Genomic DNA, 27,885 nt, shown 5'->3' with positions numbered 1-27,885 from the left:
TAAATTGAAAGTAAAAAACCATTTCTGTAGTAAACGTGTTAGAAAGTTACAGCTTATATATCCTTATAAGTGAAAATAGAAAGTTTCCATGCTGAAAAATTGCCATGAATCAGATATTGCAAATTTGTAGTTTCTCCCTATTAAGCGAGCCAGAAATTAAATATACATGAACATTATAGTCTCACTATCTATTTCAAAGAGAGAAGAATAAAGAATAATTATCCTGAAAGGTATGTTAGAAAATGCATGATGTATCTCATATAATCTGGCTTAAATTTCAAGATAGCCAGGAATATGAATATTTTAAAATTAAATTTGTAATGCTTTCCATGTAATGTTTAAAAATCTACTATGCCAAGGACTTACATAATATACTAAACCACATTGTTTCATGTGTTGATGTAATGTTACATACTAATGGTTTTTTTTTTTTTTTTGCAAAGTTTTAGTTGTTTCTCTAATGACATTTTAAGCACTTAATGTGATATTTTCCTAAATGACTACTCATCTCCATTTTCTCATTTTAGTATTTCAGTAGATCGCAGGAAGAAAATTTGAGTATTATTACAAGGAAACTCTGTTTATGTGACTTTTTAACTGATAATATTATGTATAGCACCAAAAACAAATACTGGAAAAAAGTTGTACACGTGACGCTATTTTCATTGTTACATAATATTAATAGCATCCAGCCTGGGCTATAGGGCAAGACTCAATATAAAAAAAATAGTCAAAATATTTTAGGCACTGTTTTTGGGTCTTTAAATCACAGACTATGAGAAGATTATATTGTCTTAGTCTCCAGACTATTAATAGTGCCTAACAAACACTCAGCATATGTTAGAGGATGGTTGCCAAAATCAATTTGTTTGCCAAGCCCCATCAGTACAGATATTGCAATCAGGTCTTCAACATATATATATTTTAAACTTAAAACCTATAGAGCACTATGAAACTATTAAATTATATACAGTATGAAACATAAACAAAAAGACATGGAAAAATGAAGATAAAATCAACATAAATGAACTAGGTTTTGCTGACTTTGCTTAGTAGATGACTATGCTAGATTAATAAGACCAGTCAGGTCTTCCTGTACACATGTCGTCTAAATCCCCACTTAGCCCAGTGACAGATCTTCCAGAAAACTGTAAATAAATAAATACAATTCCCTTTGCACTTCAAAAACCAGTCATTCTATTTCTGCGTGTCTAGAAATTCTATGAGGACTCAGAGTTTCCTCTCACTCACAATATTTTACCTTCATTACCTCAACATACTTCTCTAAATCTTGGTACCCATTCCACACAAAAGGGATCTAATAATTAACCAACTATATAATGTTATATTCCAAGCAAGGCACTGTCAATAATTAATAAGTACACTAGAATAACAGGCATAACAATATTTTTTTACTGGGAAAATAATGTCTTATTTTTATCCCAGCAATAATGGTTATTATGAGGTATAAATAAAATAACCACCCTCTCAACTGCATATCACCTGATAGCCTTTGTTTATGCAAAAGTTACCTATACATAATTGCTTAAAGTTCCTACTAATTAGTATAGCACTGTCTTTATCTCACTCAAATGTTTCTCAATAGAAACATTTGGTTTTGTCATTTTATAAATATTTTCATCTTTTTGAACTTTTTAGAAAAATAATTTATTTTTAATTGACATGACTGTATATATTTATTATGTACAACAAAGTTCTGACACACAATTGCATCACATACTTATCATTTTGTGGTAAGAACAGTCAAAATCCACGGTCTTAGTAATCTTGAAGAATACATGACATTGGAATTGACTATATTCGCCCTTTTTTACAATAGATCCCTTGAACTTAAAATCTTTCACATAATAACAAAAAACATTTTGAAAATAATTGAATTAAATAGGTCTTTTAATTCCTTGCGTTTTTGAAAAGTGCCAAACAAGAATTTGTGCAGAGGAGAATTGTGGAACATTAAAACAAAAAATCTCAAAAACACACCACAATAAAATTGCTAGTAGGGACCAGTTTAGTGAATAATTGCAAGGGAAACAATTCAGTGCTTGAGAAAATGAAGGTTATTATTATTTTTTTTTACTAATTCAATTAAATGACACTATAGAAACAAAAGAACTACTTTGTTTTTTCACTTTTATTTATGCTTCAGTTGTAACAGCGTTACATATAATTTTATTAGGCCATGTTAATGGTATCTGACACTGTTTAGTGCATAATCCTTGTACTTTGTAATGTTAACTGCATAACTTCTTGGGGTGAGACGTATATCAGGTCAGAAGACAAGACTTGGTTGTATTGAACACACTAAACTGAAATGAATGGGTTTTGAGTTATCAAGTATTAGAATATATTTAATTTAATTAATTTAAGTTTAAATTGAGTTCATTTCTCAGCAAAATTTTTAAGAGTATAGTTAATTAGCTAAGGTCCAAATTTGCCAGTTGATTCTAATTTGATGAGGGATTTCTTCCAGGCTCTTAATTGCTATATTTGCCTTTTGAAAATTATAAATTCAAAGTCTGAAGAAAGCCGCTAGCCAATTGAATAAATGCTTTACAGAGAAAACATGTATGAACGAGAAACATTATTGGAACTCTGTGTGTTATTTTTTAAAAAATAAAAATTGTGTGTGATAACAGAACTGTAGTTATGTTTTTCAGATATCACTGGAAGTTCAGTAGGAAAAAGTCTCTGCTTATTGAAAAAGAAGACATTCTATTGAATAAAAGTGTTACAGAATAGGAACATAATTCTTTATCAGAGTGGGAAATTTAAAGGATACCTTATCATTTCAATTCATAAAATGCAACTACTGTCAAAAATATCTTGCCTATGTAAAAGTTCTTCCTGAAAGATACATGGCAGAAAGCCATTTTAAACAGTCTCTGCTGACATTTAGGGAAAATAGTGCTCTACTAAACAAGGTAGTACATCTAGCTGTTTCAGTGTATTGTCTAAATTATCATAGTAAGACTAGAAAACTTTACAATTCTTTCCATGAAAATAAATATGTACCTTTACATTTACATTTATCCAGAAATCCTGTTCATATTTCTATGGGGAAATTTTGGATGAAGAACAATTTCCTTATTTGGATTATGTGAATTTGAAGTGAACTATGATGAATTTATTAATTACAAGCAATTTCTCAAGAAAATAAATCTTAAAATGAAGTATTGCCTTATTCTGATATATTCATTATTATTAAAATTTTAGGTTTGGAGCTGTGGCTCACGCCTGTAATCCCAGCTCTTTGGGAGGCTGTGGCGGGTGGATCACCTGAGTCAGGAGTTCAAGACTATTCTTGCCCACATGGCGAAACTCCATCTCTATTAAAAAAAAATACAAAAATTAGTCAGGCATGGTGGTGTGTGCCTGTAGTCCCAGCTACTTAGGAGGCTGAGGTAGAGAATTGCTTGAACCTGGGAGGCAGAAGTTTCAGTGAGCTGAGATCCTGCCACTGCACTTGAGCCTGGGCGACAGAGAGATTCCATCTCAAAAAAAAAAAAAAAAAAAAAAAAAAATTAGAGTAACGGAGCTGATGCCAAAGGCATCTGAGTTATTAAAGATTGGAGAATTTGAAATTATTGTTCAAATGCAATGAGCTAGTGTAAATTATTAGGTTCAAAGTTAAATAATTTTGTATTTAAGTATCATTATTTTATTTGTAAATACTTTCAAAACCCTTCTAATATAAATCTATATATTATAGTGGTTGCTATTCTGAAATTTTAGTGAATTTTCCCCTGGTATATAATTTGCAATAATAATCTAAAAATACATTAATTGGCTCCTTAGCTATTTAAATTAAGATATGAAAGATAGTATATAATAATGATTAAGATTTTTAATTCTTAATTCGGACAACCTTTTTTTTTCCAGAAAATCTTAAAATCTAATTCCAACAATTTAGTATCTGTGTAAACTGAGGCAAGTTTCTTAACCTTTCTGAATTTAAGTTTCTTTATCAGTAAAATGGGGCTAATGATAATGCCCAACCCAAATTGTTGCTTTGAGAATTTAAAGAAAAAAAAATGTACACTTAGCCTAGTGTCTGACATAAACAATTCTCATTATCTTTATGATGTTCAATTTCTTTCTTTCTTCTTTTTTTTTTTTTCTTCCTTGAGATGGAGTCTCACACTGTCACCCAGGCTGGAGATCACTGGCGCAATCTCGGCTCACTGCAACCTCCGTCTCCTGGGTTCAATGATTCTCCTGCCTCAGCCATGATGCTCAATTTCTAATACTGTAAGTGGTGTTCTAGGTTCTTCTTTCATTCCTTCCTTGCTTTCTGGTAGGATTTCACCTTTGCTATCATCAGATGACTCCACATGTGTTTTATTTTGATACATCTCTAAGCAGTCAGCTGTCCCATGATTGTTTAAAGTTGCGTTGAAAACAACTAGTCTTTTTGGTTCATGGGGTGAAGAGCTATGAAGAGACACATTTAGACATAATGCCACGGACCATGCCTTTCTTAGAGATCCTGAACTTTGAGCTGGATACAGTGACTGGACGGGAATTGAGGTTCTGTGTCTCAGGAAGAGGCTGGTTGCATTCTTTACACGGGAGAAATTCGAGACATTTCTGATACTTGGTGCCAAAAAAGAGGAATGTGGCAGAGAATGATGACTTGTTTACTATGCCCATTGCCCTTTCTGTCTCATAGCCTTTCTTACAGATGGGAGTGGCCATGGACAGAATTTTGGCCCTTTCAATCTGGGTTAAGTTATTCTTAGGCTGGACACTTCCAAGTCTGACCCATAAATAATCTCTCTCTCTTCCCACACACTGACTGAACCTGTGAGTTCAGTGGGTATTAGAATCACTATTTGGAATGAAGTAGGTCAGCAAGTCACCACACACAAAGAGTCTTCCAGAAGAACTGTCTAATCTGGAGCATATATGTTGGGTGACTTCATTATGTTAATCACTGACATCTTGGGGTTGTTTGTTACAGCGTTGTAACTAATACACATTCCAAATAGGGCAACATTTACTCTGTGGTCTATAAAATGAAAAGAATTATTCAAAAGATATATAAATAACATGTGTAGAAGCAGAATATATAGTTTAAGACAGAGGGAGTAGCAAGTATAGTAGGCAAGAGGAGAGAGATAGAAAGAGATAGAGAATGGGGGGGGAGAGAGACAGAGAGAGAGAGAGAGAGAGAGAGAGAGAGAGAGAGAGAGAGATGACCTATTTCAGCAACTGCAATAAGCAGTCTCTCTATACCCATATTAAACTCCTTCCTACTTTCCTCTCGTTTACTGGAATCCAACCACAACTAGCACTCTCAGTTCCCCCAAGAAACCAATCTGTTTTCTGTTGCAGGACCTTCTCAAATGTTGTCTCTCCTGCCAGAAATCTCTTCTCCTGAATGTTTGACTAACTCCTATTTACCTCATGTATCTTTAGAAAAATATTTTCTGAAAATACAATAAAATTAGACCCTTGTTCTTAAATTCTTTCATAGTATCTTGTTATTTTCTTAAGTCATCACAATTTGTATTCATTAAATACTATGTATATTAAATTTTAATATATCTGTCTACTCTATCATGCATTAAACTGAATGAAGGTTTATTTATCATTGAAAAATACTTGGAACATAACATGTACAGAAATATTTAGTGAATGGATTTATATAACATGAAAATAGAAAGTAAATAAGGGAGAGTTTTTATAACTTGTTTGTTAGCACTTTATCTTGTGGACAATTGAGTGTTCTGAGTGGTTTTAAGCGATGGGTTGATATCATCCAATTTGCCTTTCAGAAAGATTACTTCATTTGGAAAAGGATTGAGCAAGGTAGAGTAGTGTGGTGTTAGGCAAGTGTAGGGACAATTGTCTCTGTAATTTATGAGATAGATAAAGATAGTATTAATCAAAGAAGTATGAGTGAGACTCAAAAGCAAAGCATGGGACTGAAAGATGCTATGAATGCCAGCCAAATGGAGAAGACAGTACAAGCTACTGATGAAACAATGTTTGGGAGAAACACCCAACATTATTCTTGGTTCCTTATAAGCTATGTAAATTTCATCAAATAGCTTAAATTTTCTGTAGTCTCAGTTTTGTCATCCAAATAAATATGTGTTTTCTTTGTCAGTTCTCAAACTTTTATGACAGCAGTCAATGAATGAATAAAATTATCAGCAATACTATAGCTTCTTTGATTGAATCCATGAGTGGGGGAGTTCAAAGCCTCAAACCCCTAAAGTTCTGTTCTTGTTACTTTTCCTGAGAGCTCACATTGATATCTGAGGAACTTCTGGGATTTGAGGGCCAAAATGTAAAAATAATTGTACTCCTGGAGATCTACATTTGGATGACATGGATATATCTCTAATTGAACTGTTAATCATATTTCAAATCAGTTTTTCTCTAAGACTGTGCTTTTTCAGTTATCCTATTAATTATTTATGCTTCATTGATCCACTATTTACTAATTGCTCCTAAATCTACTATCTCCTTCTCATATATTTTGTGTATGGTGTAGCCATCACCATTAAGATGGCCCACTAGGCTGTCATATTTAGTAAGCCCCAAATTAAACTCCACATATAATCTCCATCTGCAAACCTTTTCCCCATCTTATATTCCCTCACCTGAGTGATTTCCATTAACAACTCTCCAGCTCCCTCTTTGAAAAACTCAAGAAAGTCCTAGACTCCTTTATCTCTTTTTATATCTCTTTTATTTATATTTAAGAGGTAAGACCAAACTTATTCTCACAAAAATATCTAGATAGTAGTTATAATGATTCAACTAATCAATTAAGTAATCTTTAATGCTGCAAAAATATATTAAACCAATCAAGTAAAATAATTTATAAGAAGATAGGAAGACAAGAAGTTTCTTGTAAATCCATTTTAAAGACTAACAAAAGAACGACAAGAAAAATCAATCAATCAATAAGACCAAAGATAAAAGAAAGCCTGAGAGAACGTTAAGCTACAAAAGTCTGGAGAAGAGAGAGCAGTCAGTTCTGTAAAATATTGCAGACAATGAGGCAGACAAGGACTGAAAGGGAAACACTAATTTAGTAACAAAGAGGAGGTAGAATTTACTAGTGAGAGAAGTTGCTAGAGTCCTGGGCATAGAACTCAGGTTTCATTGGGTTGAAAGGCAAGCAGGAGGTGAGAAATGATAGGCATCGATACCTCACAGGAGTCTTGGCCACAGACGTGAGGGTAACAAGTCACCGTATTTCCGAGCCTCACTTTTCTCATCTGTTCAATTGTTGTGATAAATACCTTGTGTTCTGCACAGAGATTTTTGTAGGTTGGGAGGAAAGTGTGGGTGGCACTAGACACTTTTCAAATCACTCTTAAATCCTTGAAAATAAGTAAAATTTCTATGTGAAGTAACCAACACCTAATAATTGTCAGTTACTTATGTTATAATATCTATTTTATATTTTAAAAACAGTGGTCTATTTGAAGCCAGGGTATCTCTTATTCATTTTTACATCTCCAGTCCCTAACACAGTACCCAGTACATAGTAATGACATAATAAATATTGCTTTGTGTCCCCCAAACTGAATTTTGGCATGTAACTTAAATTCTATGCAAGTAAGGGTAAGTGGTTTTAATTCCAAAAAAGATACAGAAGAAATAGAAAAATAAAAAAAATAGAAGATATAAAAGTGGATGCCATTCAAAAAACAATCCAGCATGTCTTTTCCTTTTTTCTCCTTTCCACAGATAGAGGCTTAGTAGTTCACTAAACCCAAAACTAGTATATGATCTGTCTAGTTTTTAGTTAATTAACATTTACTTTGTGTAAAGGTATCTACAGGAAGACACTGTTAGACAGTTTCCTCAGTCTACAAACCAATGATTACATCTAATGAACAAAATACAGTGGTAGTTGTTTAAAGAAATATTCTAAAAACCCAGAATGATATTAGCACACTACTTGCTATATGAAGAATGAGATTAAAAACTCAGAACTAACCCGCTTCTATGTAACAGCTCTAATGGAACAGAGTATAAAAAGTAATCAAATTTGGAACATATGCAAAATCCTTAGAGTTCACTGGTTTCAGACATAATAATACATGCCAAGTTATATTAATGAGAGATTAAGTATTGTGTACTTGGATTCTTTAAATTATCCTTTGCCTAATTTAGTTTATGTTTGAGTTCCATTCCCCTGCTCATATAATTTCCCTTGTGCTATGTGGAACAGAATGGCCCAGGTAGATAGTATTTTATCCATCAGTAATATCACATTAATCCAAATGAAACCCATTTAATCCCTAGGGTAGTGAGTCAAGTTTAAGGGACCATTGTGCATTGCTCAAATTAAGAGAAATAAAGAAGAGAGGTACCATGGTGCATAAAATTTGCTGAAGTCCTAAATGTTGATGGAAACAAAATACAAAATAATATTATTTTGAATCTGCACCAGCAGACCTGGCATGGCTCCTCAGTTCACAAATGGAACTTAGGTTTTTGCAGTAGTCTGCACGGATTTTGTATTAAAATTGCGCTTCAATGTTTATAGAGAAGCATATGGAATCAGAACAATTTTCCCTCCCAAAATAGGTGAAAGACAAGTTTAGGCATAAAATGATGGGACACGTGTTCTACAAAGTTTAACAGAAAGTATGTGATTAACTTTTCACCAAGGCAATGGAATTTCAGTTTATATCTTTTATAAAAAGAATCCAAAATATTCTAAGTATTTGTATTCAGTAACAGCTACTAGTGATGCTATACTTCAGTTGTCTTTGGCCATTTCTCTGTCCCTTTCTCATGGTTCTGGATACTAATAGTCCATAATTCTACTCCTCTTTGGAAGAACTGCCCTCCTTCAACTGGAGTCACTTTCCATACATTTGCAGAGAACTGGATGTGTCTGAGTTTTCATCTCTTCATTCAAGCTCACTTGCCTGAAGATGGGACAATGGACAATGCTTAGGGATAATTTGCACTTCACAGATTCCTTGTAAGATTAGGTTAAAGGAATGATTGGCCTGAAGTCACTTTCTTGCTTGTTTTTCTTTTTCTTTCTTTATTCTGGTTCTCTTTATTTCTTACCAGTTTCTCCTGAAAACATTTCCTTAATTCGTAACTTTCATACAAATTATCTCAAACCCATTTCTGGGGAATCCAACATGAGGAAGATAATGTGCAAAAAGACTTCTGCACAAAAATTAGTTTATTTTAGAGTTGTCCAATAAATAATCTGTTTGCTGAGAGAAAATGTCTATATTCAGTGAATTCATTAAAAATACATTTATTGTATCTATGTGCCATATTTTCTTTATCCATTCATCTGTTGATGAACATTTAGGTTGCTTCCAAATCTTACCTATTAAGAACAGAGCTGCAACAAACCTGGAGGTTCAGATATCTCTTTGATTTATGGAATCCTTTTCTTTTGACTATAGCCAATAATAACTTAATTGTACAAATTAAAATAACTAAGAGTGTAATTATATAATTTGTAACACAAAGGATGAATGGTTGAGGTAATGAATACCCCATTCTCTGTGATGTGATTTTTTTCACATTGCATGCTTATATCAAAACATCTCATGTACCTCAAAAATATATATACATACTAAGAGTGTATATACCCAGAACTAACCTGCTTCTATGAAACAGCTCTAATAGAATAGCATATAAAAAGTAATCAAATTTGGAATAGATACAAAATCCTTAGAGTTCGCTGGTTTCAGATATAATAATATAACCCAGGTTATATTAATTGGAGATTAAGTATTGTATATTTAGAATCTTTAAATTACCCTTTATCTAATTTATTTTATGTTTGAGCTTCATTTGGCTGCTCACATAATTTCTCTTGTGCTATGTGGTACAGAATGGCCCAGGTAGATAGTATTTTATTCATCAGAGATATCCCATTAATCCAACTGAGACCCATTATATCCTTAGGGTAGTGAGCTATGTTTAAGGGACCATTGTGCATTGCTCGAACAGGCATGCAACATGAAAAGAAAAATCACAACATAAAAATAAAACCACAAACATAAAAAAAAAGATTTATTGAGAAGCTATTGGGTGTCAAGCATTGGAATAGGAACTTTGAACATAGAAGAGACAAAGTCTTCTCCCTACCTTCATGGAGCCTATAGTCTACTAGTAGACACAAATATTAAATGTATAATATACTTAATTCGAGATGTGAATATTTTTGTGAAGGGAAAGTTAAAGACTCATGAAAACAAAGATAGGGGAGGGGCGAACTGTATTAGGTAGTCAGAGAAATCATACACAAAGAAATGATATTTAAGCTGAATTTTGAAGATGAACAGGTGAAAACCAGCTAAGTAGTGTGGGAGCATTTCCTCATAAGAGGGAGAAGTTCAGGGGAAAGGTCCAGAGGCAGGAAAAAATGTCAGCTTGGCTGGAGTATAATGAGCACTTCTGAGTAACTTACAATGAGGAAATCTAGAATAGTCACCCAAAAAAGGTGGGAAGGTGAGCAAGTGCCAAATCATACATGTCCTTGTACGTCACAGTAACAGTTTCTACTTTATACCAAAAACCATTAGAAGAATTAAAGAGTTTGAGGAAGGAGAAAAAAACACATTATATTTGCATTTTAACTGATTGCTTCAAGTTCCAGTTCAGTCTGGAGAGGAGCAAGATCAGGAGGTGATTTTAGTAGGTCTACGTACAGTCCAGGTGAATAATGATAGGGGTCTTGGATGATGGGTGACAGTAGAGGTGGCCATAAGTAAACAGTTGAATTAAAAAGATATTTAAAAAGAGAACCAAGTGAATAATTAGAGGTGGAGCAGAAAGGAGGGAGAGGTGTCAAGATAACAGTCTCATTTCTGTCATAAACCCCTGGGTATAAAATCATGTTATGGAGATGTGGACCACAGAAAGGAAAGTAGGTTTGGAGGTGAAAGTTTCAATGATTTATCCTCATTATGTCAAATATATACTACAAATACAGATATGTGCCACTCAGCCATATGCAACCATATGGATATGTCTAAAAAATGCATTGTTAGGTGATTTTTGTCTTGTGTGAACATCATAGAATGGACTTACATAAACCTAGATGGTGCGGCCTACTACACAGCTAGGCTAGATGCTATTGCTCCTAGGCTACAAACCTGTATAGGACATTATTGTACTGAATAGTGTAGGCAATTGTAACACAATGGTAAACATTTATGTATCTAAACATATCTAAGTATGGAAAAGGTACAGTAAAAATACGGTACTGTTATCTCATGGGATGACCATTGTATATTCAGTCTGTCTTTGACTGAAATGTTATGCCACACGTGACTGTATTATCAGGGAGAAGCACAGATTATACTTAATCTGTGTAAACATATTAAATATAAACATGTAATGTATCTTCTGAGTTTCTGATAATGTATTTAGCTTATGACTTTCTTATATATATAACAATTCAGAATATAAAAGCATTGTGTAATTATTGTTAGTCTCCTATAAAATGAAAAGTATATAAAGTCTTACTGATCAAGATTGTAGGACAAGAAGAAAAAAGAATAAAGGGAGACATGTAAAGAGAAAATAAGAGAAAAATAAAGTGAGAAGATTTAATAGAGGAAAGAAAGAAAGAAAACATTTGTTCATTTTTTCTCCATTAATTGTCACAGTAAGATTCAACCTTATGCCAAGGTCATTCACTTGTTTATAATGAAGACAAATGTAAAATACTGTATCCTTCCTATATCATATAAACAACTATTTTTCAACTGAGGGTTGAGACTTTTAATTTGGTGTTTCATCTTTAAAAACATCTGTTAAATTGAATTTGGTGTGCTTGTAAATTTGGATTAAGTTTAGTCTGATCTATTCTATAAACAAAATACCTTATTACTCTTGCAAACCATAAGGTGAGATCAAAGCAATGCATTTCCATTAGCCAGACAGTTCCACTAAAGGTAAGTCATTTCTAGTTTCCCAAGAGAATGTCTAAGAGTAATTTAGAAAGAAAATTCTCAAATGTTGTGTGGGATGAACTAGAATAATCATGCACCTAGTGTAAATACAATAGGAAACCTTTTCCATGTTTCTATCCCTGCAGTGTGGATTTTGTAGAGTGATATGTAGAACTCTCAGCTTGGTGTTATAATTGAAACATTGTTGTGTGTTACAAGATTCCATTTTTGATCTCACCACCGTAACAGTCACTCTTTAATCTTTTTTTTTCTCTGTTGCCTCATTTTGCCTTTTCAGAGTATTACGCATGCTGAATACCATTATTGCTTTTGGTTATTAACCAGGGGTGGATTTGGAAAAAGTAATTTTGTGCTGGCTTGATGTCGCAGAATAAGCTGTCAAACATCATAGCAGGTGACAGTGTGCTGTCCTTCTGTGGAGCTGCAGCACAGTGTGTGTTATAGCTGGAAGGTTATAGGTAATCAGAGAGGATTACTGACGGCAGCTTTATTAAATATCTGTGGAGGTCTACTGTGGCTGGGGCCAGATAATATGAGCTTCCAATATGAAAACAGGAAATTATTAATAAACTGGATTGGCTGTTCTGAATGCCCTTGCAAAAGTTTATCTAATTTTATTTTCCAGGGAGATGAATGTCAAGTATTAGATTTATTATTACTTAAGGTGTAGGCCTTTTATTCTTTGAAGTGATTCTCTTTTAATTTGTTATATTTCCCTGGATGTTTGATGATATTAACATTGTTTAAACCAGAATGTTTCCATTCTCATTTTGTAGTAAGTAAATTTTGACAGTTCTGAACAGAGCAGGCTTTATGTGCATGTTCTGATACTATATGATAAAATACAGTTTACCAGATTTAAGTCAGCATATAAGTTGCGTGATGTTTTTCTACATTCTAATAAATCGGTTTTATAAATTTCCATTAAATACAATTCTTTAAACTTTTTTGCAGATTTTTCTAAAAGCTAATAATTTGTTTTGCTCATCCTTTACTGAAGGAGAAATTGTTGATTTATTTTTAATTGCAGTACAAAATAATAAGGTAAAGTATTTTAAGAATTTCTACAACCACTTTGATGCACCTTTATCTACTCAGAGAGATGAGAAATGCGGCACTTTACGTTTAACACTGTGAAGTTTGACAAGCATTGAAACGAAAAAGGAAGTGTAAATTTTACTAATCAAAACATCTGTACTGTGCAGCCATTTACATTTTCCTATCAAGACATGAGAGAAATGTTAATTTTAGACGACTCTTTTCATGACCTATAATTACTGTCATTAAGAAAGCTCTGGAGACTTACAGGGAGCTTTGACTGAAATACAGTTTGACATGTTCTATAATTAATGCTGAATTAACGTGCTACATGAAGTGCTTAGGAAAAAAAAGGGTTTCTTTTTCTCAAAGTGAAGTCAAAGAAATTGTATTACAGGAATGCCCGCCAGCACAGCAGTATTTCAACTTATATTATTGAGCCTATGAAAAGTTAACTTTTCATGTACTTTAAATTATTGTAAAACTTTCCTTTGGTTTTCGTTAGAGTAGGACATGCATAACAAAGATCAATGTTTGTTTCTAAGATCTTTTTTTTCAGATACTAGGTAAAAAGGTAACTAATGATTAAAAGTAGCTTTTGACATTCTGAGAACACTAATATTATATTAATAGAAAACTTCATTATAAAATGTATAATATATGCTTTTTAGTGTAGTCATGCTACTGTTTTCCCTTAAGGAGTATTATTGTAATTCTTGGCGAGAATATAAGTTCCATGAAGACCAGTAATTTTGTTTTTTTCTTTTTTCACTGTTAAATTCCTTGTAACTAGGAATTATTCAGGGTACATACTGGTTGCTCAGTAAGTATTTGATAAGTGAATTAAGAAAATAAGTGGTTTGATAATATTTCAATATTTCTGAAGATATTCTTTATAATACTCTGTTAGTCAAAAAAAGTTTTAATTCCACGGCAAGTAATGTGACATAAAATCTCCTTAGCGATGCACTTCTCATACATAGAACTTGTGTGTGTGGTATGGAAAGAGATCAGTGCTTTTGAAGAATAATATTCTATAAAAAATTTGCTCAAAGAGAAAAATCTTACTTTTTCTGTAGGAGCACCTTTAAGTTTTATGTTGGTTATAATACTTTTATATTAGTCATTTTTAAAAGAGTGAAACTGAAAAGCCTTTGAAGTCATTTCCAGAAGATATACTGAGCAGTTACAATTCTCATAATATGTGTCAATAAAAAAATAAATATCTTTGCAATCAAAGAAAATACTGAACATTATTTCCTTTATAATTTTAATTGTATTATTGTTAAAATTTTTGTTTAATGTTAATTATTATTAATTAGAAAACAGATATTCTGGGGAAGACTTAGAAATAATGTGTCTTCTACCATATTCCATTTCTATCTTTAAGACCCAGGGTAAGCCTCAGGGAGCAGCTAGTAAGCAAAACACTAAAATACTTGTAGGTCAGTTTTCTAATATTTAATATTTATGGTTTGGAAATTTAGACATCTCAGATAATTTAGTTCAGAATTTTCCAGACTATCTCAGCACCTGAACTGATAGCTCCTTATAACAGAAGCAACATCTTGAAGTTCTATTTATTTGCTTAAGAACATTTCTGTGAATTAAAAAAGAAAACAAAAACAAAAACTATAAGTCATATAAATGCCCATAGGCTCAGTGAAAGCAAGAGAGGCTGATGGATCTTAACCTAAAATGCCTATGATGGACTGGTTCAGGTAATTCTTCCTTAATTTTGAGAAATTCCTATTATTGTTTCTGTGTACAAACATATTTTGATTAACATTGTTTTAGGAAAACTGACATAATAAATATGTATACTTATATTGGTTAGAGCATTATTATTCTCAATTTGGAAAGTAGGCATCATATGAATTCCTAAAATATCTGTAATCAATTTAATTAATCTATGAACATCCAAGGAAATTTGCGAGTATGCAAAATTTAGAATAAAATTAAAGTATAAGCAATCAAAACCAAGGATCTTGTCATAGTGCTTTTAGATCTCGATTTTGCTTATCACTAACTGCCAAAGTGATTTAACTCTTCGAGGAAAAATTCCTATTGGAACTTAAATTGTTATTGGAGCTAAACAATATTTTAGAAGATTTTTCAGGAAGTGGGATAATAATATGGATTTTTCAGCTATGTTAGACGTGTCTTAATTTTATTCTACCTCGATCTTTTGTGAGAAATTGAGCTTAATTTTTTTTTTTTTTTTTGGTTCATGTATGTTTGAGAGGAGAAAAAAAAATTCCAATACAAATAACCACAATGAAATGAAGTTAAACAAAGCCATAGTATGGCTTTGTTTTTCCTAGATATTTTGGTTACCCATTTTGGGGGAAATTGCAAAATCAAAAAGTTAAAATTGAATGCTTTCTTCTCCTGAGCCTCTTTGATTTTTATTTTACAAGCATCTCCCATTTCACTGTGAGTCTCTTGGAGGAGAAGACCATGTATTACTCCTTTCAGCATCCTAATGAAGTAAAGGCTTTGGTGTAGCCATGCTCCAAGTTTTCAGTGAATGCTCATGACACAGAGACTAAGCCTTATGGAAAGTAAAGGTTCCTCATAAGGGAAGTGAGGATACAGATGGGTTTTGGAAGCACTCTGACACCATAAGAGATCTTCTCTGAAGTCAGTAAAGAGTATATATTGGAGGACAGTGGTAGAAAGAATAGAAATGCATTATGTATTTTCTTTTTTTATTTATTTATTATTATTATTATACTGTAAGTTCTAGGGTACATGTGCATAATGTGCAGGTTTGTTACATATGTATACTTGTGCCATGTTGCTGTGCTGCACCCATCAACTCATCAGCACCCATCAACTCGTCATTTACATCAGGTATAACTCCCAGTGCAATCCCTCCCCCCTCCCCCGTCCCCATGATAGGCCCCGGTGTGTGATGTTCCCCTTCCTGAGTCCAAGTGATCTCATTGTTCAGTTCCCACCTATGAGTGAGAACATGCGGTGTTTGGTTAAAAGGTGAGAGATATGTGAATATGAATGTGTGTGACAGAAGCACATTTTGGATAAATGATATATGAAATACATGGCTTATGAGCTATGATCAAAATACAATGTTCTTTGAATTTGTTACTCGGTCTTCAGCAAAAGATAATCATAAAAGGATCTTAAGTTCTAAAATAAAGCCCCAATTCAGAAATTAGAATTTGTTAAGTCCAAGATATCAATCAATATATTTATTCTTAACATAAAGCTTTTTCTCCCTCTAAGCCATGATAAGTTCTGTAAATGGAAGTGTGTTCCTGGAAGAAGATAGGGTATTCCTGTCCATGCTCCCCATTTACTTCTTTTGTTTTTTGTAGCAGGGTTGAAGTGGCAGAAGGCAGGAGAGGTTGAGGGATAGAACAGATGGTTTTATTTTCTGGGTGATTTCATACTCCCTGAGACTAAGACTTGGTTAATGTGACCTGTCCCTTTATGAGGGCATTTGTGGGAAATTCAGAGCCCATCTCTAAGGAACACGCTCTGCAACACTCTTGCCTGTAACTCAGTTTCACTCTTGGTTTACTTTGCAATTCTCTTCATAGCCTAGGCTTTCTTCCAAGGAAGAACATAAGTGTAGAGTATGGGCCATTAATGCCACCGCCTCTATCTTACTGCTTTCTCTGGGGTGAGTCGGGCACCAGTCCACTTTTCCTGGATCCACTTAGTTTTAGAGAGCACTTACCAGGTATTTTCCACAAGCCTGAAGACACCCCCTCACAGGGTGCGATAATTAATTTTGTGTGCCAACTTGACTGGGCTCAGGAATTCCCAGGTGGCTGGTAAAACATTATTTCTAGGTATGTCTTGAGCATTTTTCCAGAAGCAATTAGCATTTGAATCAATAGATCAATAGGCTTTGGAAAGAAGATTTTTCCCTCATCATTGTGAGTGGACATCATCTAACACAATGAAGGCTGAATAGAAAAAAAAAAAGGCAGAAAAAAAGTGAATTAAGTCTTTCTCTTTGTTAGCCTGGATAGTCATCTTCTCCTGCCCTAACACATAGGTGCTCCTAAATCTTGAGCCTTCGAACTCAGATTGAATTACACCACCAGCCTTTCTGGTTCTCCAGCTTGCAGGTTGCAGATCATGATGCTTCTTGGCCTCCACAATTGCATAAGCCAATTCTCTTACTAAATTTCTTAATAAAATTATTCTTTTGTATATATATATAATCATACATATGTGTATATATACACATATATATACACACTATATATATGTAATAGTTAGGGTTCATATATATGTGTGTGGGTTCACAGATATATATTCATACAAATATATACATATATTGGTTCAGTTTCAGTTTAATACACACATACACACACACGTACTACATGTGTATATATGAAATATATGTATTAGGGTTCTAATATATATATCCTATTTTTTCAGTTTTAAATTGATGTATATATACACACACATTATGTATATTAGAAATATATATGAGTTAGGGTTTATATTTTATATCTATATCTGTTTACCTATCTATCTATCTGTCTGTCTATCTATCTGTCTATCTATCTATCTATCTATCTATCTATCTATCTATCTATCTATCCTATTGATTCAGTTTCTGAGGAAAACCCTAACTAATAAACAAGGCATTAAGGTAAAAGATATAGTACCCTTGACTGCTTCCAATTGTTGAGAGGAGAATAGCAGCATTCTTCATTTCTCTCTAAAAGTGTTCCTTCATATTTCTCACTCTCAACAATAACTTTTTCTTATTTCCCTGATCTGGCCAATAGTCCCATTTACTAAGTGGGCAATTATGCAAAGCCTAAATTGACTACGTATTTTTTCTCTTCACAGAATTGCCTATTTTACCGTCTGTTACAGCTTCATTGTAGGAGGTGTGAAAGAGGAGGGAAATTGTGTTGGTAAGTACTTTGAAGCCAGAATGAAATATTTGGCCAAGTTTCTAAGGATTGAAAGTATTTCAAAGGAAATCTTACTTCCATGTCCAAAAAATAAAATAAGAAGAATGTTACTCACTGAAGTAGAGTCAGTAAGCTCAGAAGCCAGAACGTTTTCCCTCCTCTAACTCCCTGTCTTAGAGTGCCCCGACAGAAAGCACTGGATATGAAAAACTCATTTTCAAAAACTTCTCCTAAAGGTCATGTGATGAAGAACCAGAAGACTTAAAACATGAAAAAAACAAAAAATAAGATCTGTGTTGGAGAGACAATGAAGGCTATGAGATCAATTATGAAATAAGAGAGTGGTGGCAGAAAAGGTAGAGGAAGGGAAGAATTTAAGCACAATTTAAGAAAAAAAAAATATGTGTAGATAGTGTGTGAGCAAAAAGGAAAAAAACTAAGCAAGTGAACCTTATTGTAATAAGATATTTAACCCAAAGTATCAAAAGCTGGTTATTTTAAAACATAACCAACATAAAAATTATAAATGAGACATTGAAATCTTTTAGACTAAATCTTTAAAATCTGGTGTATATTTTATACTTATAGCACATCTCAATTTGGACTAGCCAAATTTAAGTGCTCAGTGGCCAGGGCAATTCTGCACAGGAGTTGGCCAAACTTGGTTCACAGGTTCACTGGCCAAGTCCAGCCCAATACCTGTTTTGATATGGCTTGGAAGCTAAGAAGAATTTTTACGTTTTTAAGTGGTTGAAACAATCATAATAGGAATAGTGTTTATCGACACCTGGTAATTACATGAAATTTAATTTTTTGTATCTGTAAATAAAGATTTCTTGGGGCATAGCCATGATCATTTATTTACATATTTTCTGTGCCAAATTTCTTGCTAAAAACAAGAGAGCTAATTAGTTTTGGGAAACTCTATGACCCAGAAAAGTATTTACTCTCTGGCTCCATACAAAAAAAGTTTCTGACCTCTCCTCTGTAGGGCTAGCTCTCCAAGGACCTTGACCGCATCTTTGCCATCCTTGTTAGCCTTCAGAACATGGCCGACACCAATGGAACTCAATAATTTCAGAACATAATATATTTTATAAATTCAATTGAACAAGCATTTTTTGAAAACAAAAATGCAATCCTAAAATACACACTCTTTATCTAGATATCTTATCTTAAGATTCTCCTAGTCATAGACACTATGTCACCAGAACAGAAAGGTGATAAAATATATAAATATTTAAGACCATAGGATTCTCAATTCAGATAGACCTGGGTCCATGTTCCAGCTTTGTCCCATCTTTAAAACTGGATAATTCTAAGCCCCTCTAACCGTTACTCCATTTTAAAGTATGTAAAATGGAGCAAAATACTGCTTATTTCACAAAGATTTTGCATCAATTAAATAAAGTAATGTATGTAATTTAGTATAGTGACTGAAGTCAGCCAATATTTTAATGTTAGATATTTCTACTACATATATACAAAGTTTTTAACTTAATTTATTCCTTTCAGCTGTTTTAGTCACTTCTTTTGAAGGATGTGATACATTAATTAATATGCTTTATAAAGCTGTCTTTTGAGTATTTGTTCATTTTGACAAATCTTAGCACAGCTATATAAGTTAGTTGAAAATATTTTGGACACCAAAACACATTACTAGAACATTATAATTGCATGAGGCTTATAAGTAAATGCACATACATACACTATTTACATGGAAATGAAGAAAATATTCAAAGAAAAAAAGGTATTCATGTATAAGGGACATATTTATGTCTAAGAAATATCACTTAGAAAGCTGTAAGTATTTTGAGAATTATAAGCACACATGTTTAAGTAATATACTATACAACTTTACCCTATGCCCATAAAATATTTTTTAACCACAACTTTAATATTAATAATTTAAATAATTTAAAATTAATAATTTAATAAGTAAATATTTAAATGAATAATGTTAAATTAAGGATGTTTAAATGTTATATTACATTATTATATTTAATATTATGATAATACTCAAATCACAATGCTCCATTTATTTCTCTTGTTGAAATGTTAACATTACGGAAAATAATTCTTTGGACAGTCATGTTTAATTTAGGTTTTATGACTCCCCAGAGTGAAGAGAGGAAGAGTGTTGTAATTTTCGGGACATGGAGAATCATTTGCTATGGTAAACTGGCTAAATGCTTGTGCTACCTCATGGGAGTAGATAGAAAAGAGTAGCTGGATCTATTCTGCTGAGATGCCAAGGTCTCCATATTCTTTCAAAATCAATGGCCTTAGAGGGATCATGAATTGCTGAGGTAGAACAATCCTTGCTCCTCTTTATCTCTCATCGACTGCCTTTGAAATCAACTGGAGCCGCGTACTTGGAAGCAGCACAAAGGGTTAGGCTGGAAATAAAAATATGGCCTAGGATTTGTGATGCTCAAGTGATTCAGACTCATTTCTCCAATAGCTGTGGTTTTGAAATATGCTAGACTTATTGCTGATATATTACAGTTCATAGTGTTCTAATTCATTTTGCAGAAGTAATCCTGCCCAGCTCGACCATTACTCTTTAAAGTAGAGCTTACGCTTTGGTTCCATTTGAAATAACTCATTGTTAAGTTCATAATACCTGATTTTATCAAATTATGCAGATACAAAAGGTGTCCATGCCTATTTTGTGGACAAAAACAAAGTAAGTAAAAACTCCCATGATAAGTAATGCTTATGTGTGATATAAAATGTACCTCCAATCTGCCGAAGCTTTCTCTTCCTTCACTGATGTGGTTTTCGTAATTCCACATATTTCTTTCCTGACTAATTAAAAATGAGGATAATAAAGTCCCTTAGCTTCTTTACTTAGCATATAACAAAGTACACTTATTCTTTGGTATGTATAAAATCGATATCTAAAAAATCATATTCTTAGTCTCTATTCAATTTTGTGGATTCACTGCACATGTTAGACTTTTATCTCTTAGAGCAGGGTCTGTATTTACTTAATCTGTTTTATATTACTATATATTAATTTTGTCTTACATTCATAGGCTGTTTATCATCAGTTATGAGAATTTTGTTTCTACCTTTTCAGAAAAACCCATAATATGTGTTATATACTGTGGGAAAAATATGTAATAAATCTAAAAATAATTACCACTTTGTAGTATTTCACAGTGAAATGTTATTTGATTACTGAAATTATGCTGATATTAATATTTTTCTTAATGTATAACAATGTTTCCACCTTTGTTAGCTTCATTTTGTGCATCAAAAGCAAGGTTAAAGGGTCCTGTGTGGTGGATCATGCCTGAAATCCCAGCATTTTGGGAGGTCGAGGTGGGTAGATCATTTGAGCCCAGAAGTTTGAGACCAGCCTGGCCAACCTGGCGAAACCCTCTCTCTACTAAAAATTCAAAAATTAGCCAGGCCTGTGGGCCTGCTCCTGTAATCCTAACTATTCATGTGGCTGAGGCTGGAGAATCGCTTGAACCCGGGATGGGGAGGTTGCAGCGAGCCAAGATCGCACCACTACATCTCAGCCTGGATGACAGAGCAAGACTCCCTCTCAGAAAAATAAAAAATAAAAAAAGAAGGTTTAAAATGTTTAAACATTATCATTATGAAATGCTCACTAAAAACAATAATAACATAATTATATTACCCTCAAATTATTTGGATTTAATGATTTTTTTTCCTGAAATAAAAATTTCAGATAGATTTAAATGAGGGAAGCTAACCATTTAAGGAAAAGAGAGATATAACAAAGAGCCTAAATTTAACTTTAATACTTCTTATAAACAAATAAGGACTGTTATATTTCATAAATAATATCAGATTTAAAGGATATTCTAAAATGATCATCATGCAAAGTGATGTTTTATTTATGTAGGTAACTGTTAATAAGCATCAGTTCAAACAATATAATAATTTGGTTTCTTGAGACTATCATCACACATTGAGTACTTTCTCATTTTAACTTAAACTACTATCACTAATCACGAAGGAACAAAGATGTGTCCAAATTTTGAAGGAACATGGGTGTCCCAAACCTCAGATAATGAATTTTAGCTCTCTCTGGAGAAAAGCCTTTCCTGGATGTAGTCTGGCAATATTCCAAGATTTCTTTTTAAAAGTAACTCCATATGTGTACTGAAAATAAGCTAGTGATGTTTTAAATCAACTGGAAAGAGAGGCTGTTCTTTTCAATATTTTTTCCTGAGCAAAACTTTGAAGTGCAGCATTTGGGGATTATGAAGGTTTGGGTTACCTGCTGAATGAAGGCATGGAAAATTATTTGAAAAAGTACTCTTTTTTAAAAAAATGTGCTTTAAACTTATGAAATATCACCTGTGGTTCAGAGAAGGTATGCAACTCAAACATTTTTTTTTTTCAATGTAAAGAGAAAGAGTTAATTTTAAATTGAGATTATATTTTCCAAATTTTCTATGGCTACAAGATTATAATCAAAAGTTTGTGGTTCACTTATTTCAAAGGCAGGGGATGATGGGGATGAGTAAATGTTACTAAATTAAAGGAAATGTGAGTAAATTTATAGTGAGTTAGGTATTGTGAGCAAAACTGAACCAAAGAATACAGCTCAAAATACTCTAATGATTGTTTCACAGCAGGCATTTTAAGTTATTTCATTTCCAAATAAATTCAACTTGTGTGTATTTTCTTGTAATCTGTTTTGAATTTACTTGATGCATTCAAAGGCTTGATACGTATGTGTGTGTGTAAAATGCACACACACATACACATACATATATATAGATTCCATTGGCAACATTTTAGCTAGAAAAAAAAGTTGCTAGTATTGCTAAATTTGTATTATGTAACTATAAAGTAAAATATATTTGAATAAGCATACTTTTTTTGGAAAGCAAAAGAACTGTGATAATACATGTCTTATTTACATCATGAGAGATTTTTTTTACATACAATATCACAGACACACCTGCTACAGTGAGATATTGTCAACGAACATTTTAGAAGGTTTGAATGCCTATATAGTTAAATATTCACTTTAGTATGCAAAACATTTAATAATAGCCAAACAGGAAGATGATTAAATCTTATATTTAACACTGATATTTCAATGATTATAAAATATCAAAGCTTCTGATATTTATCAACGTAAATAGAAATTGTATTAAAAGTCATACTTCATTACAAATATAAAGAAATTTCTTCAGATACTCACTTCCAAATTAAGTTAACTTTTATAAACAGGTGAATTAATTTTAATTTGTACAATTTAAGTGTAAATGTGGTGTGGTTTATAACTTACCATAAACCTGTAACTTTCACTAGAATATATGTTTTATTAAATGAAGAAATATTCACTGTCTGCGCCTTCCAGGGAGCAGGTGCTGTGCTAAGGACTGAGAAGACAGTGAAATTGAAATATAGTACATATTTTTATTGATAAGAGTTAAATGCAGAGAAGGAGATTATAATACTTTGAGTGTGTTGTATGTGGTGGGTTGTTGAAATTTTTTATATGGAGGCTAGAAAGCATCTCTGAAGTGACTTTTGAGTAAAGAGCTATGGGGCTTAAAAAAGTGGACATTACAGGTATTGGTAGTTAGAGTGTTCCCATCCAAGGCTGACACACAGGAACGTCTCCATTGTGTTCTGTGAACAATGAGGAGACCAACATCACTGTAGCTTAATGAAAAACAGTGAAGGAAGTTATAGGAGATTTCTGACAGTTATGAGGTCAAGATCAGGTAAGACCTTGATGACCATACAATAGTTTTGAATTTTAAATAGAGTGAGTTGGAGGATTTTGATTAGGGGAGTGAGGTCAAAATCAGGTCAGTTATGAGGTCAAGATCAGGTAGGACCTTGAAGGCCATACAATAACTTTGGATTTTAAATAGAGTGAGTTGGAGGATTTTGAGCAGAGGAGTGAAATGATGTGAACTAGGTTTCAGCAGATGACTCTGGTTAGAACAGATCGTAAGTGGGCAAGGGTGGTGGCAGCCAGATCATTTGGGAGCCCATTGCAACAATTAGGGAAGAGGTGATGTTTTCTTGAACAGTGGATTGTGACAGTGGTGATGACAGTGGATGTGACAGATATTAGGAAGTGGCTGATATAGTATTTTGATAGCAGAGCCAACAGGGTTTGATATACAGTGTGATATGGAATATAAGAGAAAAAGAGGAGTGAGTCAAGGTGGGCAGGAGACGAGATTGGAAGGATGAGGTGGTCATTGACTGTGACGGAGATGACTGTTAGAGCAGAAGGTTTGGGGAGAAAACATTTGGAACTGTGTTTTGGACACTCTATTAATAGTAGGCAATTGTTTATACAAGGCTAGAATCAATGTGGCAGCCCAGAAGCCCAGGTTTAAGATACACATTTGAAAGTCATTAGAATATAGATTGTATTTAAAACCAGTAAACTAAATGAGATCACCCCATGAAATATGCAGTTCCTGATAGATAAATATGCAATTCTTTATTAAAAAATATACATAGTGCTTGTTACTTCCTTTCTATATGTTGCAGCTGTAATACACGCACACATACACACGCACATACATATATATATATATAAAAAACTTAGTAGACAAAACTAGACAACGACATCTCAAGAAAAAAAAAATAGGAAGATGTTGACAAGAAAAGAAAAGGAGAACTGGTAAAATTGCTACAAATAATCCCAAGAGCAATTTACTACTGTGTATATAGCTGAAAATATGTATGCCCAATGACTTAAAATGTCCACCCATGGACATAAGAAAATGTTATAAATTTTATCATATATCCCCAAAACACTTACATTAGAATTTTTATTAAACCATTGCAACTCACTATCTAGCAGAAGAGAAATGGAACAATACAAGTTAGCATACCTGAACAATGGAATATTATACAACTGCCAACTATATAAACTAGAACTGTATAAATCAACATAGATTGGTGAACAGACATAACATTGAGTCAACAAGCAAAGTGTATATATATTATACAGTTTTGAAAATATTTTATGTCAATTAAAAAGAAAAAATGTTGCACTATATATATATACACATATATACTGTACTAAATATAAAAGCATTCATAGCTTCAAAAGTAATTATAATTAATGTTACTGGGGCATAACACTGGAAAGAGGAACACAGATGATTACAATATTATTTATATTGATTTGTTTCTCAAAAATATATAAAATAATAAGATGCAACTGTAACAGAATAGTTTTATTTCTTCTTTGTGGGTGTGTTATGCTATGTTCTTTTCTACATTATTTTATCTTTTTGAAGAGATTATGAAATTGTGTGTTTGTGTGTATGGGTGTGTGAAAATTGGGTTGGGAACTCTCCCAGATTTTGAGTCATTATGCTACAGAGCTAGGTTGCTACTAGAACTATTAGATCAATTGTAATATGCTTGGCTCTTAGTGAAATATTTTACTAAACTCTATTATTAACTTCTCTCAATGAAAAATAATTTTCCTTCTGCTAGTTTCCATAGTCAAATATAAAATTATAGCATTACACAGCCCAAATGCAAAGAATGGAAACAAGATACCTCTTAAAATAAAAACACTCCCCCCTCTCCAATTTTGGAAACTGACATAAACATAATGGGGAGAAAACTCACAAACAACAGATGTTGTGGTTCACTTTTCGGTTGTTGATACTAAACAAGAACACCTCCGAGATTCCACAGTCTGTGTTTATGTATCACAATTGAAATGGTAAGATGGTATATTCTGGTATTGTACTTCTAAATATTGTAGGATAGAAGGCATTTATCGCAGAGAATCATTTTCCTCACAAAATGTTAGGTATCCTCTAATATTTTATTTATTTTGACTCGAAAGAATACTATCCCCTTATCCTGTACTGCGATGAAAATTAATAAACGTTCTGTGACACAGAATTTTGTGAAAAGTAAATGATTTCATTTTCAGAGAGGTAAATGTTCAATAAAACATATGGATATGATTAACTTTTAGTATTGCACACATAGTAAGATTCTCAAAATATAGTTCATTAATATAATTAATAAACAAATATGAAAAATATTCAAATTTAGTAATTTGAACATTAGAAACATTTTTTAAAATTCTATATTACAAACATGAATCATTACTAATGAACATTTTAAAACAATTTCTGGAACTTATGTTAATTTTCCATTGGGTCTAATTAGGTTGCATTACGGATACTTTTGTATTTATATGAAACAAATTACTTCTCTAGCTTCTTTGTTTAATTCTTCATAGCCAACTTGCAAATGCCTGTTGTTGATTACAAGGATGTGAGAGAGTAAAAGTTTACATTGCAGTGATTTTTCTTTTACCTAATTCAAAATAGTGCATTTACTGAGCATGTGAGCTATGCACATTGCCTAGGTTTAAACTTTCTAATTTCTCATTTTCCCTGCCTTTAAAACAAGGCTAATTATTTTGCGATATTTCAGTGGGATAATACATAAAAGTATTAGGCGTTTGGCACCTGGTAAGCACTTCGATCTCATCTATCAACAGCTTAATTATTACTGGGTATTTTCTGTTGCTGAAAAGGAGCTCATTTTCTAAATAGTCTCTGGTTTCTCAGCATGCACCTTGGACCCACTTCAATCGATTTTCCTTATTTAACAGTTATTTAGGTCATTTAGAAAAATCACACCTGATTAAGTCCCTTCTGTAATTAAAACCCTGAAGAATTTTCAATTACTTTTAGGTCACAGACCAAAAATCCTTAACATATTCTTTAAGGTCCTGCCTAACATGGTCCTGCCTTCCTCAACCAGCTTCATCCTCATAATTTTTCCCACTGCTTTTGCCTTCCGGTCACACATTGTCCTCTTTAAGGTACTCAGAAACCATCGACCTTCTCCCTACTTTAGGACAATCACATACACCTGCAACCCTTCTCTCCAGTTAATTCCCACTTGCACTTTAGATCCATCTTCTAAATTCAATTTCTATGAATCTTCCTGACAATCCATGATGGCTCCTGCTCAAGTCAGCACTGCTCTATAATACCCACTTCTTAATTTTTCCTTGTTATTAGTTTTACTGTGAGGTAGTATTTTAATATATTAACAGAATGAGTTTTCCACATAGAAAGCATATGATGAGTTACAGCAAGCATCATTACACCCCCTCCAATTACCCATGACTATACAAAGCTCTCCTAGACTGGAGTGGGGAGAGGGGGAATCCTAGAGGAAACAAGAGAGCACAGAACGTATTGGTTCCCACAGAGAAGGTAGGTGGGGAGAGCAGGCAACAGGAAGAGCACAAAGTTTGGGAACGTAAGAGTTTAGGAAATTTCGGAGCTTAAGAAACCTACTAGGTCCATAGACAAAGTCGCAGAAGTAGTCAAATCCTAAAGTATCTCACCCTGCAGAGTGTTGTGTAAGCAGGAGAAAAGGCCCAATGATGTTTCTTGATGTTTGACTCTGAAACATCAGACTTCTTTGCAGTCCTAGAAAACTGCGGGTAGGTTTCAAACAATTTTCAGCAAAGGTGGGCATAAATTATGAAGAACCTTTGTTATCATCACCACTATGTCAATGATGTTGGCCGCCATGTCCGGGTCTGGTGCCGAGCAATCTCCAAAACTTGGGTAAATCCTCAGAGAAAATGTTTCCACTAATAAATTAGGGGCCATAATACAATTGAAATTCAAATAGAAGATGATAATAGGGTTACTTTGTTATAATATAGGTTTATCGAATACATTTTTTTGGCTCTTTAAAATTATTTAACTCCATGGTACACTGTAAACTCTGTAAAGATAGGAACTTTGTCTCTCTTATGCATCTACCTTCAGAACTCAGTACAATCTTTGGCACAATGAATGAATACATATTATAGGCTTGGATAAATAGGTGATGATGAATGAATGAAAAGTGCATGGCCTATTGGTTGTAGATGACAGTCAATATCTTATGGAATATATATTTGAGTAAAAACTTAGATATTCTTAAAAGATTGCTAGGCTTATTGGGAAAGATGTTGCCACCTG

At 33.1% G+C, this 27,885-nt stretch overlaps 1 long non-coding RNA gene across 2 annotated transcripts in view; it reads left to right on the top strand.

Moving 5' to 3' along the window:
* The window catches only part of LOC126961715 (uncharacterized), a 116,946-nt gene that overhangs the window by 52,764 nt on the left and 36,297 nt on the right, over positions 1–27,885 (top strand). The window contains exons 1-2 of one of the 2 annotated variants that reach the window (XR_007728395.1): positions 4,157–4,269; positions 17,826–17,893. This is a non-coding gene — a long non-coding RNA (uncharacterized LOC126961715). Of the gene's footprint in view, positions 1–4,156; positions 4,270–17,825; positions 17,894–27,885 lie in introns of those variants that run through there. The other variant, XR_007728396.1, reaches the window with a different exon arrangement.

Source organism: Macaca thibetana, chromosome 8, assembly GCF_024542745.1.
Source record: "Macaca thibetana thibetana isolate TM-01 chromosome 8, ASM2454274v1, whole genome shotgun sequence".
In the NCBI taxonomy this organism is placed as follows: domain Eukaryota; kingdom Metazoa; phylum Chordata; class Mammalia; order Primates; family Cercopithecidae; genus Macaca; species Macaca thibetana.
Note: the sequence above shows the minus strand (reverse complement) of the source record. Positions and strands in the feature narration are given on the sequence as shown.